Below are 12,897 nucleotides of genomic sequence, written 5' to 3'. Positions count from 1 at the left end.
TGGTAAATCGAGAGCCTAAGACTCGGCTCCTTTTCACCACAGTGGTCCAGTACAACACTCTCTTTACTGCTGATGCTGGACTGCTCCTCCAGTCAATCTCCTGCTCCACCCTCACTGTGAACAAAACCCAGACACACTCCTTCACTTGGGGCAGAAACTCCATCCCAACCGAAAGAGAACTATGGCCTCAGACTCGGAGGTGCTGACCATCACCCCAACAGTTTCAACCAGGGTTCACTGGGGCTGCAAACTGCCCCTGAAGATCCTGGTCTAACAAGGCCAACAGAACCACATTGAGGTAACTAAATGTTTTGCATATATTTTGCTCAACAGTTGGATTATTAGATCACTTCTTGAACAGTTCATTATTAGCAGATTGATTTATAGTTTACCTGATGAACTCATGCTCACATATCTACTATCATTAAATCCTGTAGTTGGTGTGTTTGCATGACAGGCGACCAGGAAGCTGCTTCTCTACTGGTCTTTGGTTGTTTCATCACGACCAGGATTGATTGACAGACAATCAATGATGATTAATTTAACGAACCATACAGGTCAGTGATGAAAGCAGCGTTCATCTCTTGACGTGTGACCTCTGATAGGTTCATCTTAGATAAGACGGCCACCTGTGACCATCATGCTTGAAGAAGCTTGAAATCAGCAATAGGATGTGAACTTACATGTGTCTTCAGGTCCAGGCACAAAACACAAACCAAAGAGGGACCCATTGATAAAAACATGTCTCCACACAGCTTCTGGTCATCCTCAGGGGTTAGTGGGTAAGACACAGCAGAGAGTGAGTCATTGAATTGAACACTGAAGTGCCAAAACCTGCAGTTCCTCTAACGACCACTAGAGTCTGGCTCCAACAGTGAGTCAATCCCCATAGACTCCCATGTTAAAATGTCCAACTTTACAGCAGAAATAAACATGTTTACAGCCTGGTACAAAAACAGTTTTGGGGTCTAGAGCTAATTTCCTCCTTCATGACAACTGTTTATATAACTCACCTGTTTACATTTTATTAAGGACTAATGTTATGGAGAACTGAGGGTGTGGCCTCTTTGAGTGACAGGTGGGTGATCGTATGTTTGCCACAAACTGGCATGCACAGAAGTCTCAGCTCCACACACGCCCTTCCTCTTTGTCCATTTTCAGATTAGCTGGGAGTTAGGGGCTGAGTCAGACAATGCCAAGATGGCAACGGCAGAGCAACTCACTCTGAGCTTCAAAACTGCTCTTCAGTAACCTGTGGGTGACATCACAGAGGCTACATTCATCTTTATTTACCATCTATGGTTTTGCCATGGCATTATGCTACAGGAAACTAGGGGTGTCAGAGGAGAACCTAGTTATAGCTATTTAGTATTTTGCAAGCTAAGTCAGCAAAGATAGCTAGTAATCGGTACCAATGTTTATCAAACATTAACAGCACATTATTCGTTGTTTGATGATGTAGACATGTTAACATTACCACTATGAAACATTCACTCTGTACAATTCACTCTTCTTTGTCTTCAGAGTCAGTTTCCAGTCAGATTGTATGCATGAATTCCTGTGTTAACATTTCTTGTATTGTGAACAGTAGCAAAAAAGAAACCAAGCAGACGTCTGTTGCAGTGTTGGGGAGTGGTGAACTTCATGTAATTAAACTAGTAGTTAAACTACATCATGCAGGAACTTGCTGGTAGTTCAACTACATTCATATGTTCAAGTTATTCAAGTAGTTAAATAACTTTTTTCCATTTTTGTGTGGTTAACTACTGAAACTACAAATAACTTTGGGCCCTAAAAGGAAAGGAATGATTTATTCATTTTTATTTTACATTTGCTTCTCTGCTGCAATTGAACCTCTTTGACCACTGTGAAGACATGTTCAGTTAATGCATTCATCAGGCAGTCACCACCACCCACCTGATCTGTGTGTTGTTCATATGCCAAAGCCAAGAGCGGTATGTTTCTCAATGCTCACACAGAAACAGCATCATCAGGATAAACCTCCTGACTCTCAGCCTGAGGAGGACTCACCATGACCATACTGAAGCTGTTGTTGTTTATAAAACCAAAGCTGACATTCAGCACTTTCCCATCAACAGTGAGTATTTCATATGTTATGACCTGTTAACAATTAAGTACTTTTTGGACTCCAGCATGTGGTTTTATGTCTCCGAGCCGGCGACAGTCAGAGACAGAGGCATATTGTTTTTGGTTTGTCTGTCTGACTGCACGAACGTCCGTCCCATTCTCGTGGACACGATATCTCCATGACGCCTTGACAAAACTTCTTCAAATTTGGCACAAACGTTCACTTGGACTAAGAGAAAAACTGATTCAATTTTGGTGGTCAAAGGTAAAAGTTCAAGGTCACGGTGAATGAAATATATCAGTAACACCCAGAGGGAATGTCATTACTTCTGGGACACTGAGCTCACAAAACACATTTTTGGCCATAACTCACAAACTCATTCAGTAACTATGACACAATTTAACAAAAACATCCATAGGGATAAAATTAGGTGACCAAAAGGTCAACTTCACTGTGACATCATAATGTTCTGCAAAAACACTTCTGGCTATTTTTCAACACTGAAACTCAGGAAAGAGAGACTGTGACCATATTTCCTGTAACTTGGCTGGCTGGTGGAAGAAACAACCACAAGGAGGTGATTCTAGTTTTGTGTTATATTTTATTACAATTTCATATCACATTTCTGTTTCATCATTTTCTTGAAAAGTAGTTTGAACTACATTTTCTGAGTAGCTCTAGTTAATACAACTAGATTTCTCCCTGGGGTAGCTTTGCCATAGTTCATCTTCTTCCAGTGTATTGTAACTTTCAAGGTATAATGTGTTTGATGAGCACAGTCTGAGCTCCAGGCTCCAAACCATTTTAAGGCCATGAGGGGATTTTTTTTTTTTTGTGGAAAAATGTTGTAAATATGTAATTTAGAAGAGCAGAGATGAGTTTTTATAGGTTTAATCAATGTCAGGAGAGGAACCTTAAAACTGGAATACATTCAGCTAACATCCAGGTATCTCATCTGGGCTTCAAATGGCACATATGTCTCACTTCTGGCTATGGCAAAGGTCATATGGGCCATATCTGGCCCACCCACACCACGCTGGTTTTACAGTCAGTTTTGGCCTGCAGTGTATCATGTATTGTCTGCGATAAACAAAAGGGTTAACTCGTGTTAGGTTCAGCAGATATAGCTGGTGATTTTTTCATTTATTATCATTATTGTACAGGAAGGGATTAAAAGTAACATTATGTGTAACTGCTCTGACTCAGCTAAAACTGGTTTACACTAGTTTCCTGTTCTGCAGCACATAAAATGCAGAACTATATTACAGTAATTAATTGGTATCGCTAATGCATCAATTCGTTCAAGAACTGTCGAAGGATTAATTGGCTCAATCGTAGGCTCAGAGTAAAAGCCACTTGGAGATCATGTTTTGGCAGGCTGTTCTGTCACCTGTCACTGGACTTAAATGGGCATATTGAACGAATAAAGGTAAGGGCAACAGAATTGTGGAAGTTAACTTTCATGAGAGCACATACAAGGGCCTTAAAGCCCATGTTGTCAAGCCGCACTTTGTGGCGCCACAGTAAGGGTGGGCTCAGCTGGTGATTCACAGCCCTAACTCTAACCCTCGTAGACCAGACCATCTCATTTCGGTTTAGCATTCACAGTCTACGATGACTTTGAAGGGCCACATCTTTGTAGACCGCGTCTTCCGAAGATTGAAGCCCCTGGACCGTAGCTTTTTAAAAAAAAATTAACTAGTGTTAATCATATACATTTTACTCTACAGTTGCCTTAACTTTTAGTTTAAATATTCAGAGAAGTTCTGAAGAATTGTGCACAGTGCTTTAGACTGTATAGACTGATGACATCATTATCACTGTGTTCACCTTTTATTTCCCTCTACTGTAATTTTTCTTTACATATGTTCAAGCTAGAAAGTGTTGTCATGTTCACCTCTTTAACAGCAATTGATGGTTCAATTCAATTGTTCATTTCAATGACAGTAGGTACTGAAATACTGTTTTGTGTCCAGTTTTACATTCACATTTAAACACATTGATATACATTTTCTTCACAATTCTTTTTCTTTATTGTCCCCATCTGTCATTCCCACAATTCTTCTCAAGTTCCATGTTCTCAAAATCTGTGTTTTCATCTCTCATTCAGTGTGAATGGTACTATGTTAGGTTAAACATTTGGGCTGCCTGGTAGGTAACATTAGGTAACATTGCTAAGACAATAAGTCCTTGCCACAGCTCTCAGACCTTTACTGCTGAGGATTGTGGGTAGCTGTCACTTGGAACAAGATGGTTGCTGCTGTTAAAGTAGTAATATTGTATTACTAATTAAAATAGTAATACAATACAATATATTGTGCATTCACAATATATAATATTGTATCATTACAGTTACTGTTAAACTATTAAATTTAACTCAGTACAGTAGGCCTACTTATGCATTATCATTAACATCAATGACAAATACCACCTTATAGGGGAAAGTGTGTGTGTGTGTGTCTGTCTGTGTGTGTGTGTGTGTGTGTGTGTGTGTGTGTGTGTGTGTGTGTGTGTATGTATGTATGTGTAAGCATGCACATATTTGTATTGTAATGACAGAATGATCAATCAACAGTTTTAATAACACAGACAATGCTAACATAAAATAATCAAAAAATCAAAAATGAGAAGAACATAAATGTCCTTAACAATGCACAAGGGTTAAAAGAACTAAAACTATGAACTCCATGAACTTACATAACTTAATTATACAGGTAAACACCTGAGCCTTGAGGGAAGGCACTACCATCAAAGAGAGTGTGTGAAGGATTATGAGCTGTCTCCTGACGAATGACATGGAATGAATGGAAAGGCTGCATTCAAACACACAGCTTTAAAAGCTGTGATTAATGGAAAGGCTTCCTTAAAATAACAGCTGCCATTTATTGACATTTTTTGATGGCAGCTAAAAACTTTACCCTGTAAATCTTATTGTCTTGCAGTGGTTCAATCATTTTTACATGCGTTCTATCTCTGGCACCGATCACAGCGGGAAGCTGCTCTTTCTCTATTGAAAATCTAAAGGAAATCCTATGAATTGTCCTATGATGTGAGTCTACAGAGACTACAGAGTGGCATTGTGAATTACTCTTTGTCAGAAAAATGAGGAGTCCTAAAGTTAGGACTGATACGCCAATTATTTTTATGAGTTTCTCCTAAATCGGCAAGTTAGGAGCTACTTTTAGCCTTAAGATGAAGACTTCCTCCTCTTTGTCTCCAAACCCCATTCATCTTGTTCTAGTTCTGCTGGGTGTTTGTCATGTGTTATGGTTCTGATTTTGTGATTTTGATTTTGGTGTAATCCCTCTCCCTCTCAGCAGGTCGATGCAGAGAGGCGGGGCCGATCGACTCGGGGGCGAGGCTCATGAGGCACACCTGCCTTCCATCAGCAATTAAGTCCCTATTTAAACCCCTCACGCTCTGGCTCCTGTGCGGAACTATTGCATTCCAGACCAAGCTCCTCGTGAACTCGCTTCCGAGTAGATCTTCCTCACTCTCGTGTGTCTCTTAGTGTTTTTCTATCGCAGCATTTTGCTAACAGATCTTCCAGTGAGTTTTTGCAGTCCTGGATCTTTATTGTCTAACAATAGTGTAAGTCTAGTTTTTCCCCCCTTTTGGGTGATGTTCTGTTGGAACTTTTTGCCGTCGTGGTTTTTTGTGTTTTTGTAGTTTTTTGGTTTTCCCCGTTTGTTCCCCGCAAGGGTGTTTTTTGTTGTGTGCTTTTGTTAAATAAATTCTTATTTTGGAACGTCTCTGCATCTGGGTCCTGGTTCCGAGTTACCCACGTAACATCATGGGTCTTTTGCTTTACCTTCAATGTAAGTACCATTTTCTTTATCTGTCTTTGTTGGGATTATGGAATATTCAAAACTGATCTGAAAGTTCAGAACAAAACAAGGAACACCCGGGCACAGACCGAGAGGAGCGGTGTGGAGGCGCTGACGAGGAGAAAATCCACTTCTGGAGCAGCGGACGACAGAGTCTGAGGGCAGACTAGACGCTACACTGACTCACACAGCATCTAGTGTCAAAACATGGTATTACAACACAGCCGCAGCTAGTTGGTTAGCATGCTCATTTCAGTAGATATCTCTGAAATACAATAGATGGAGGTCTTGGTCATGATGTCATCACTGTGGTTCCTTGACATACTATTGATAGTGTTAGTTCATTTTTTGAACATTTTAAACTAAAATTCTGGCCAGATCTTACACATTACACCTTTAAGGTTGGTTGTGACCGTGGCAGTTCTGCAAATTTTGTTGCGTCACCATGACAGAGGAAGGTGTCAGTGCACTGACACACCTGCCTGGGTGCGCATGGCTCTAGAGGAGCAGCATGGAAATAAATGAGCTACAATAACAGATTTTCAGATATTCTGCACTTTGGCCCCTGATGGTTTAAATAACTCGCTCTAGCCTAATTTAACCCCTAGTAAGAATCGTCTGCCTGTCTGCTCTGCTTCTTGTGTTTCCAGTCTGTTTTTAATTAATAGTTAAAAACAGGGACATTTCCAGGTACAGCTCCAGCCAGGGAATGTCCGGCTCAATTTGAATATTTACATTTTATGCTACTTTATACTTCCACACCTACATTCCAGAGATCAATATTGTACTTTATACTCCACTACATTTATCTGACAGCTTCAGTTAAAACAAGTAAGATACTGTAAGGACACACCTGTGCTGTACTGGGTTCCCTTTCGCCCTGGAAAAAAAGGTGTTGTAGAATCCACACTCTGACTATATTAATGTGAAATGTTCTGTAGATTACATTGTCTGTAGTACATTACAGATTGGAAGTTTATTTTAATGGTATTTAGTGAGGATATTTTCAGTATTTAACCAAACAGATTATTGGACAAAATCCCTCCAGTGACATCCTTTACATACATCAATGTTATACACAGGCTTACAGTAAAGTGCCTCCGCAATGATGGAGACCTCTATAGACTCCAGTTATGTCTCTGAGCCAGGAGTGAATTGTGTGCTGTCATGTGTGACTTTAAACCTGCCTACCTGACATCTGTTTTTCTTCAGTTTGCTCAGAAAAAACTTTGTTGTCTCCACTGACCTGATCAAACTTTCAGAGGGCAATCTGAAAACACAAAGTGGAGCCCACTGGTTGTTGTGCTTAAACATCAGTACAATAGATTAGTGTGAGTGTGGGCAGAGGGCTGTGCAGGGATTTCTGATTGAAGGTCTGTGGCAGAGCAAGGTGCAGCAGCAGAGGGTTTCTGGCACTGTCAAGTGGTAAACTGTTGGGGACTGTGGTGTGATCACCACTGACAGCTCGCTGAGCCTTTCCCAGCAGTCACTGCTCTGCTGGCTGCCAGGGGAGTGAGTGATGCATTCTGACACATCGGCCAAGGGACAACTGAAACAAGAGGGTCAAACACGATTGCTTAGACAATGTGTGTGTGTGTGTGTGTGTGTGTGTGTGCGTGTTAACAGGGGTGAGAGCTATAGAGAGTCATACACTTTAGTTATGTTAGTGTAATCTCAGCTGTTAGGTTTGAGAGAAAAGCTGCTGAGGTTTGTGCTTCATCTTCAACAGAAAACATGAATCTGACTAAATCTGACTAATGGTACTTTACATTATCTGAAGTTTTGATGTCCGAGGAGCAGCTTAATGTTACTTTTGCCAGGAACACACAGCCTGCGTTGCGTGTGTGTGCTGGCTGCCATCACTGAGCTGCTGCAGCTCTGTCTCTGTACAGAGTTTGAGGATTGGATTTCTTTTCATTATAAATTAATTTGTGATTTATTTTTGACAGAAAACGTCACTAAAATGTCTGTCTCCGCATGCAGCTGCTACATTGGTGAAAAATATTTTTTAAATATTTTTTTTATAGTTGAAGGTCTCAGGTTTATGTGTTGCTGGTGTATGTCAATATGAGATCAACAGGTCTTTTCTGTCTATCTTTGCTGGGAGAAAAAGAAAAAGAAGTGATACTGTGCGAAAGACTCCGCCGATCGGACTTGTATTGTTGATTACGCTGTTGCCTAGCAACGGTGATTACGCAGATACACAGTGCCAGTTTCCGCCGTTAGTGGCGTGTTTTAAGTTCGCTGCCTTTGCAGTAAAAGTTAGTTGATTCAAGTGCTCAGTCAGCAGACATCATCAGTGCCTCTTCTGTGTGTGTGTTATCAGTTGTGCGTACCTGATGACAAACCCCACACACACACATACACACACTCAAACACACGCAAGCCTGTACGCCTGAGAGATCCTGTGAGAAATCTGATGCACATTAAATGGTTAAAGGAAGACTGCTTCATGTACTTTATCAGGTTCTAACGGACCTGCCTGAGCAACACCACCTCCAAACCACTTATACAGTCCAACCCTCACCAACAGATACGCTGAAAAACCAAGACGTTCCGCAGCAGCAATAGCAAAACTTACAAATAGCTCCTTTAAGTGACACATCAAACAATCCATCAGACTTCCTGCTCTATCAGATCTGGACTGTGTGGAACCTGTTCAAATCTTAATGGCATGATGCTGATGTAATCGTACAAACCTTGTAGTATTTTATGACATTTTGTTCCTGTACATTCACCTCTGACACACACAACTCATGTACAGTATGTTTCTATCAACTACAGAGAAATCAGTCAGTATTTGAACCAAGAGCCTCTGCAGTCTCTACATGATCTCACTCATCTCTTCATTGTCCCTCAGATCCTGTTTCTACAGAACCAAACCACAGTCCTTCATGGAGGAACATTGTGCTCCTCTCTCTCCTCTCTACTTGTTCATCTCCCAGAAGCAATAAATCAATACAGATTAGGATTAATATGACACATCTGTAAAGGAATTATGTTTGGAATGATGCTGCAGCTCGTTTTTCCTCCGTTGAGATATGAATATTGTTGCCACTCTTATTAAGGATGCAATTCATCACTGCTGGTGTCACTGTTTGTTATGACTGGCTGAACATCTCCATAGATACCAGCTAAATATGGACGCCAAGGGCACATCTAAGAGGTATTAGATAGAAGTGAATGGAGATGATGTGAAACACATTTGTGCAAGATGACATCATCATGTCTCTCCTGCACATCTGACCTTCATGGACAAACATGGTCCAGCAGAAGAGCAGCTGACTCCACTTCTCTTTCCACCACTGAATGGACCTGCTCATGTACTGACCCTCCCTCACTGTCGTGTGACATCATCTAGAAGTCACTGGCCTCGTCTGGGCAGACGCCTCCCCAACCACTCGATGAAATGGACCCAGATTCAGAGGCACCAGTCAGTGTGTTAGAACCATGGATGTATTATAAGACCAGGATTCCGGACCAAAAAATGGGGCCAATTCCGTTCTATTGAAGTTGCTTGCCTGGCACATGCACAGAAAAAGTTTCTGGCTCCTGGGTTACTTCTGTGTTCTACAGCCCACTGAATATGTGCAGTAGTATCACTCCCATGGTGCCTCTGGCCAATGAGAACGAGCAAAAGGAGTTCTGGATCTGGTGCTGCGTGTTTATGAATGCTATGCTAGCGGACGTCATGGAGGAGTAATAAGACTTCTACAGGACTTGCTCGGGGCTTGAAACCATGGATTTATACAAATGACAACAGCAACAAACAATGAAGATAATGTTCTGAAGAGTAAGGTGGTGTTACACCTACGATCTTTGATATTGTGGATAATTTGTGTTGAGAGTTAATTTATTTTTAATGCTACAGAGAAAACGAGTCATCATTCAGTTTAAAGCTTTAGAGCTTAAAATCACACTGGATTAAATCATGATCAGGAAAAAATATTTAGTTTGAACTGTCTTTTGTGCATTTTTTAATAAGAAATTGATGCCGCATGTGAGAGATATTACAACTAGTCAGATAAAATTATCATGAGCTTTAATTTCTTACCTTTTTATATTGAGGGCTATTCATACAGCATATCTATGTATTCTTATTCTACTTATTTATATTGGAGCATATCAAATAAAATATGTGATGATTTTGGTCATTTTTTTACACTGAGATGTTTTTCATGGTCTTACGTAAGGGATCCACCAAAGCCTTTTCAGTTTTACTCATATTTAAATACATTTATTTATAAAGTTAAATACCAAATACCAAATTGTACTTAATATAGTGTCAGTAAAATTTGTGCAAAAAATGTAAAACTGAAGCTCTTTCATTTGTGACTAGGTACTCTCTGCCAGGCTGCATGGTGTGACTCTTATGAAATAGTCAATACTTTCACAATATTTCCACAACACTGCAGAATTTAAATGTTCAAAAATGTAGCTGTCACAGAACCCAGGTATTTTCATTAAGTACATCACTGTCCCAGATATTTGATTTGAAAAACATAAAATAAATCAAAAGGATTTTTTGAGAAAGATTTAATTTAAATGATAATGAATGCCATGGAACATTTCGCATACTGTATACTGACACACAATGACGATGTGGGGAGTAAAAGAGATGATGATGAGGACGTCCAGGACGGTTCTTCCCCTCAGGGACCGATGGGAGAACGGGGGCAGGTTACACCATCTCAGGCCACAACCGCCAGCCCCATATTAGAGAATGCAGTCATTACACAGCTAAAATATTGATATAAAACGATTACGTTCAAGAACAAAGGCTGACAAGTGACCAATAACTGCCACACAAAATCACAAAATCTAAATATCTTGATGAGTGAAAACAAAGACTCGCCTTTATATCATTAATTCTGTTTTCCTACAAACTTTTGTGCATCTGTAAGGCGTTTGCATCAACTTAGGAAGCATCCATGTTACAGAGACACAGCTTGACCGTGCGTAGAGTGCACGTAAACAGCGGTGACATCATCCAGAAAAAAAATACTTTTCTTTTTTATTTATTTATATTTTAAGTGAATAATTGTTGACAGGATACCTCTCGCTGTAAACACAGTCAGTTTTCCACGGGTGTCTTTTACTATTGAGGTCTATTAGTTTTTTGGGCCTCAGGGGATTTTTCACTGCAAAACTGCAAAATACCGTCCATCTTGTTTTCGTGAACACAATATCTCAGTAACACCTTGAGGGAATTTCTTCATTCATCAATTTTCTCACAAATGTTCACTTGGACTCAAGGTTGAACTGATCACATTTTGGAGGTCAAAGGTCATGGTCATGATGACCTCACAAAACACAGTTTTGGCCATAACTCACAAATTCATACATTAATTATGAAACTTGGTTGGTGGAAGAAACAACCCCAAATCAGGAACTCTAGCTTTTGAGAAACCACTGCTCCACATTCAGCCTCTTTTCAATGATTAGTTAACGTTTATAACCAGCCACTGTGCTGTGTCACGGTCAGTCTGCCTCAAGCTGAAGGAGATGAATGCTACCTCCCACATTCACACACACTCATTTCACTCACTTACTCAAATATGTGTCATAATGACTATATTGTACCATTGGTGTGGGAGATTTAATGGAAAATCACTCTCAAAAATATTTGTGAATTTCATCCTGTGACCCCCCAAAATAATCTTGCAACCCACCCCCCAGGTTGAGGCGAGCCCACTGATCTATACAGACGTTTAAAAGAGCCTGTTTATGTATGTGATACATAATATCAGTAGCTGCGTCTGTGCACAGATGTGTGTGAATGTTCAGGAATTATTTTAATAGTTAAATTAACATCATGTGTGAATACAAGGCTCTCTCCCTGAGGACAGCGGCTGTGCAGACGACTGTTAAGTTCCATCCATGCATCACTGATGACTGTGCACTGTGTAAATGATGAGATCTACCAGCCCCACAACCCAACCCCCATAGAGGAACCTCACATGCAGAATGGACACTTTTTAAAGTACCTGCTATCTTTCCTCCATTGTGCCCTAACAAGATAAATCCCTCACTTCAGGCTGTGTGTGGGGATTCTCTCCACTGAAGGACTCTGAGTTTTCTCTCGGTGCATGGAGCCTGTGAGCAATGTGCTTAATCCTCTATTTATGCAGACAGCTTTCTGAGAGAGCTGTAAAGGGGACAGTGTGACAGGAGCTTCCCAGGCCTCACATACATTGGGACTCAGAAGGAGCATTCATCTGTCTTTGGGAGCACTTGCTATGCTTATCTTAATTGATGGGAAGCTATTTCTGGCTGCCACGAAATAGCCTTCCACATTATTCTCTCCCCCTCCCCCCTGTCACTGTACCCCTCCGGCTGCCTCCCTCTCCTCCTCACTCTGACTTCCCTCTGTTTATTTCTCTCTCCTCTCTGTGGTCCTCCTACACCTGCTCTGTCTCTGACTCCACCTGCATCCTCTCTCCTCTCATGGTGATTTATTGGCTCTGCTCTACCTGCTCTGAATTCCTTCCTGCATTATGGAAATCTGTTGATGCTTAAAGCTAGCAGTGATGCAGACTAGCTCCCCTGAGGGAAGTGTACATGCCAAGCTCTGCATCAGCGGCTCCATTACACACACACACACACACACACATTACAGAGAATGTCTTCAGTCTTTCCATTAAGATTTCAGGAGTCAGCTGTTTCTCTCAGATCGTTTCAGATTTAATCTCTTGATTATCTCATCCCCTTTGATCTGACGTCCTGAGCAGTGATTCGATCAATCTGATTGGTTATGAGTGAAAACCAAAGTGATTTATTGGCTCATCTCCGCATATTGGTATCAATACCTCTGTTCCCTGTTCCTCTTGACTTATCGACAGATCCATTCATCAAAACCTTCTTGAGGTTCTTCATGTTCTTCTCCACATGCACACACATCAGAGCTAAAAGTGGTGAGTTCATACTGAATATGAATCTTTGATAGCTCTGATGGACAGACCTCTCTGGTTCCTGCCTCTC

This window comes from Seriola dumerili, unplaced genomic scaffold, assembly GCF_002260705.1.
Source record: "Seriola dumerili isolate Sdu_G_001 unplaced genomic scaffold, Sdu_1.0 BDQW01000003.1, whole genome shotgun sequence".
Classification (NCBI taxonomy): Eukaryota; Metazoa; Chordata; class Actinopteri; order Carangiformes; family Carangidae; genus Seriola; species Seriola dumerili.
The sequence above is the reverse complement of the archived record's forward strand: the minus strand, read 5'-3'. Positions refer to the sequence as shown.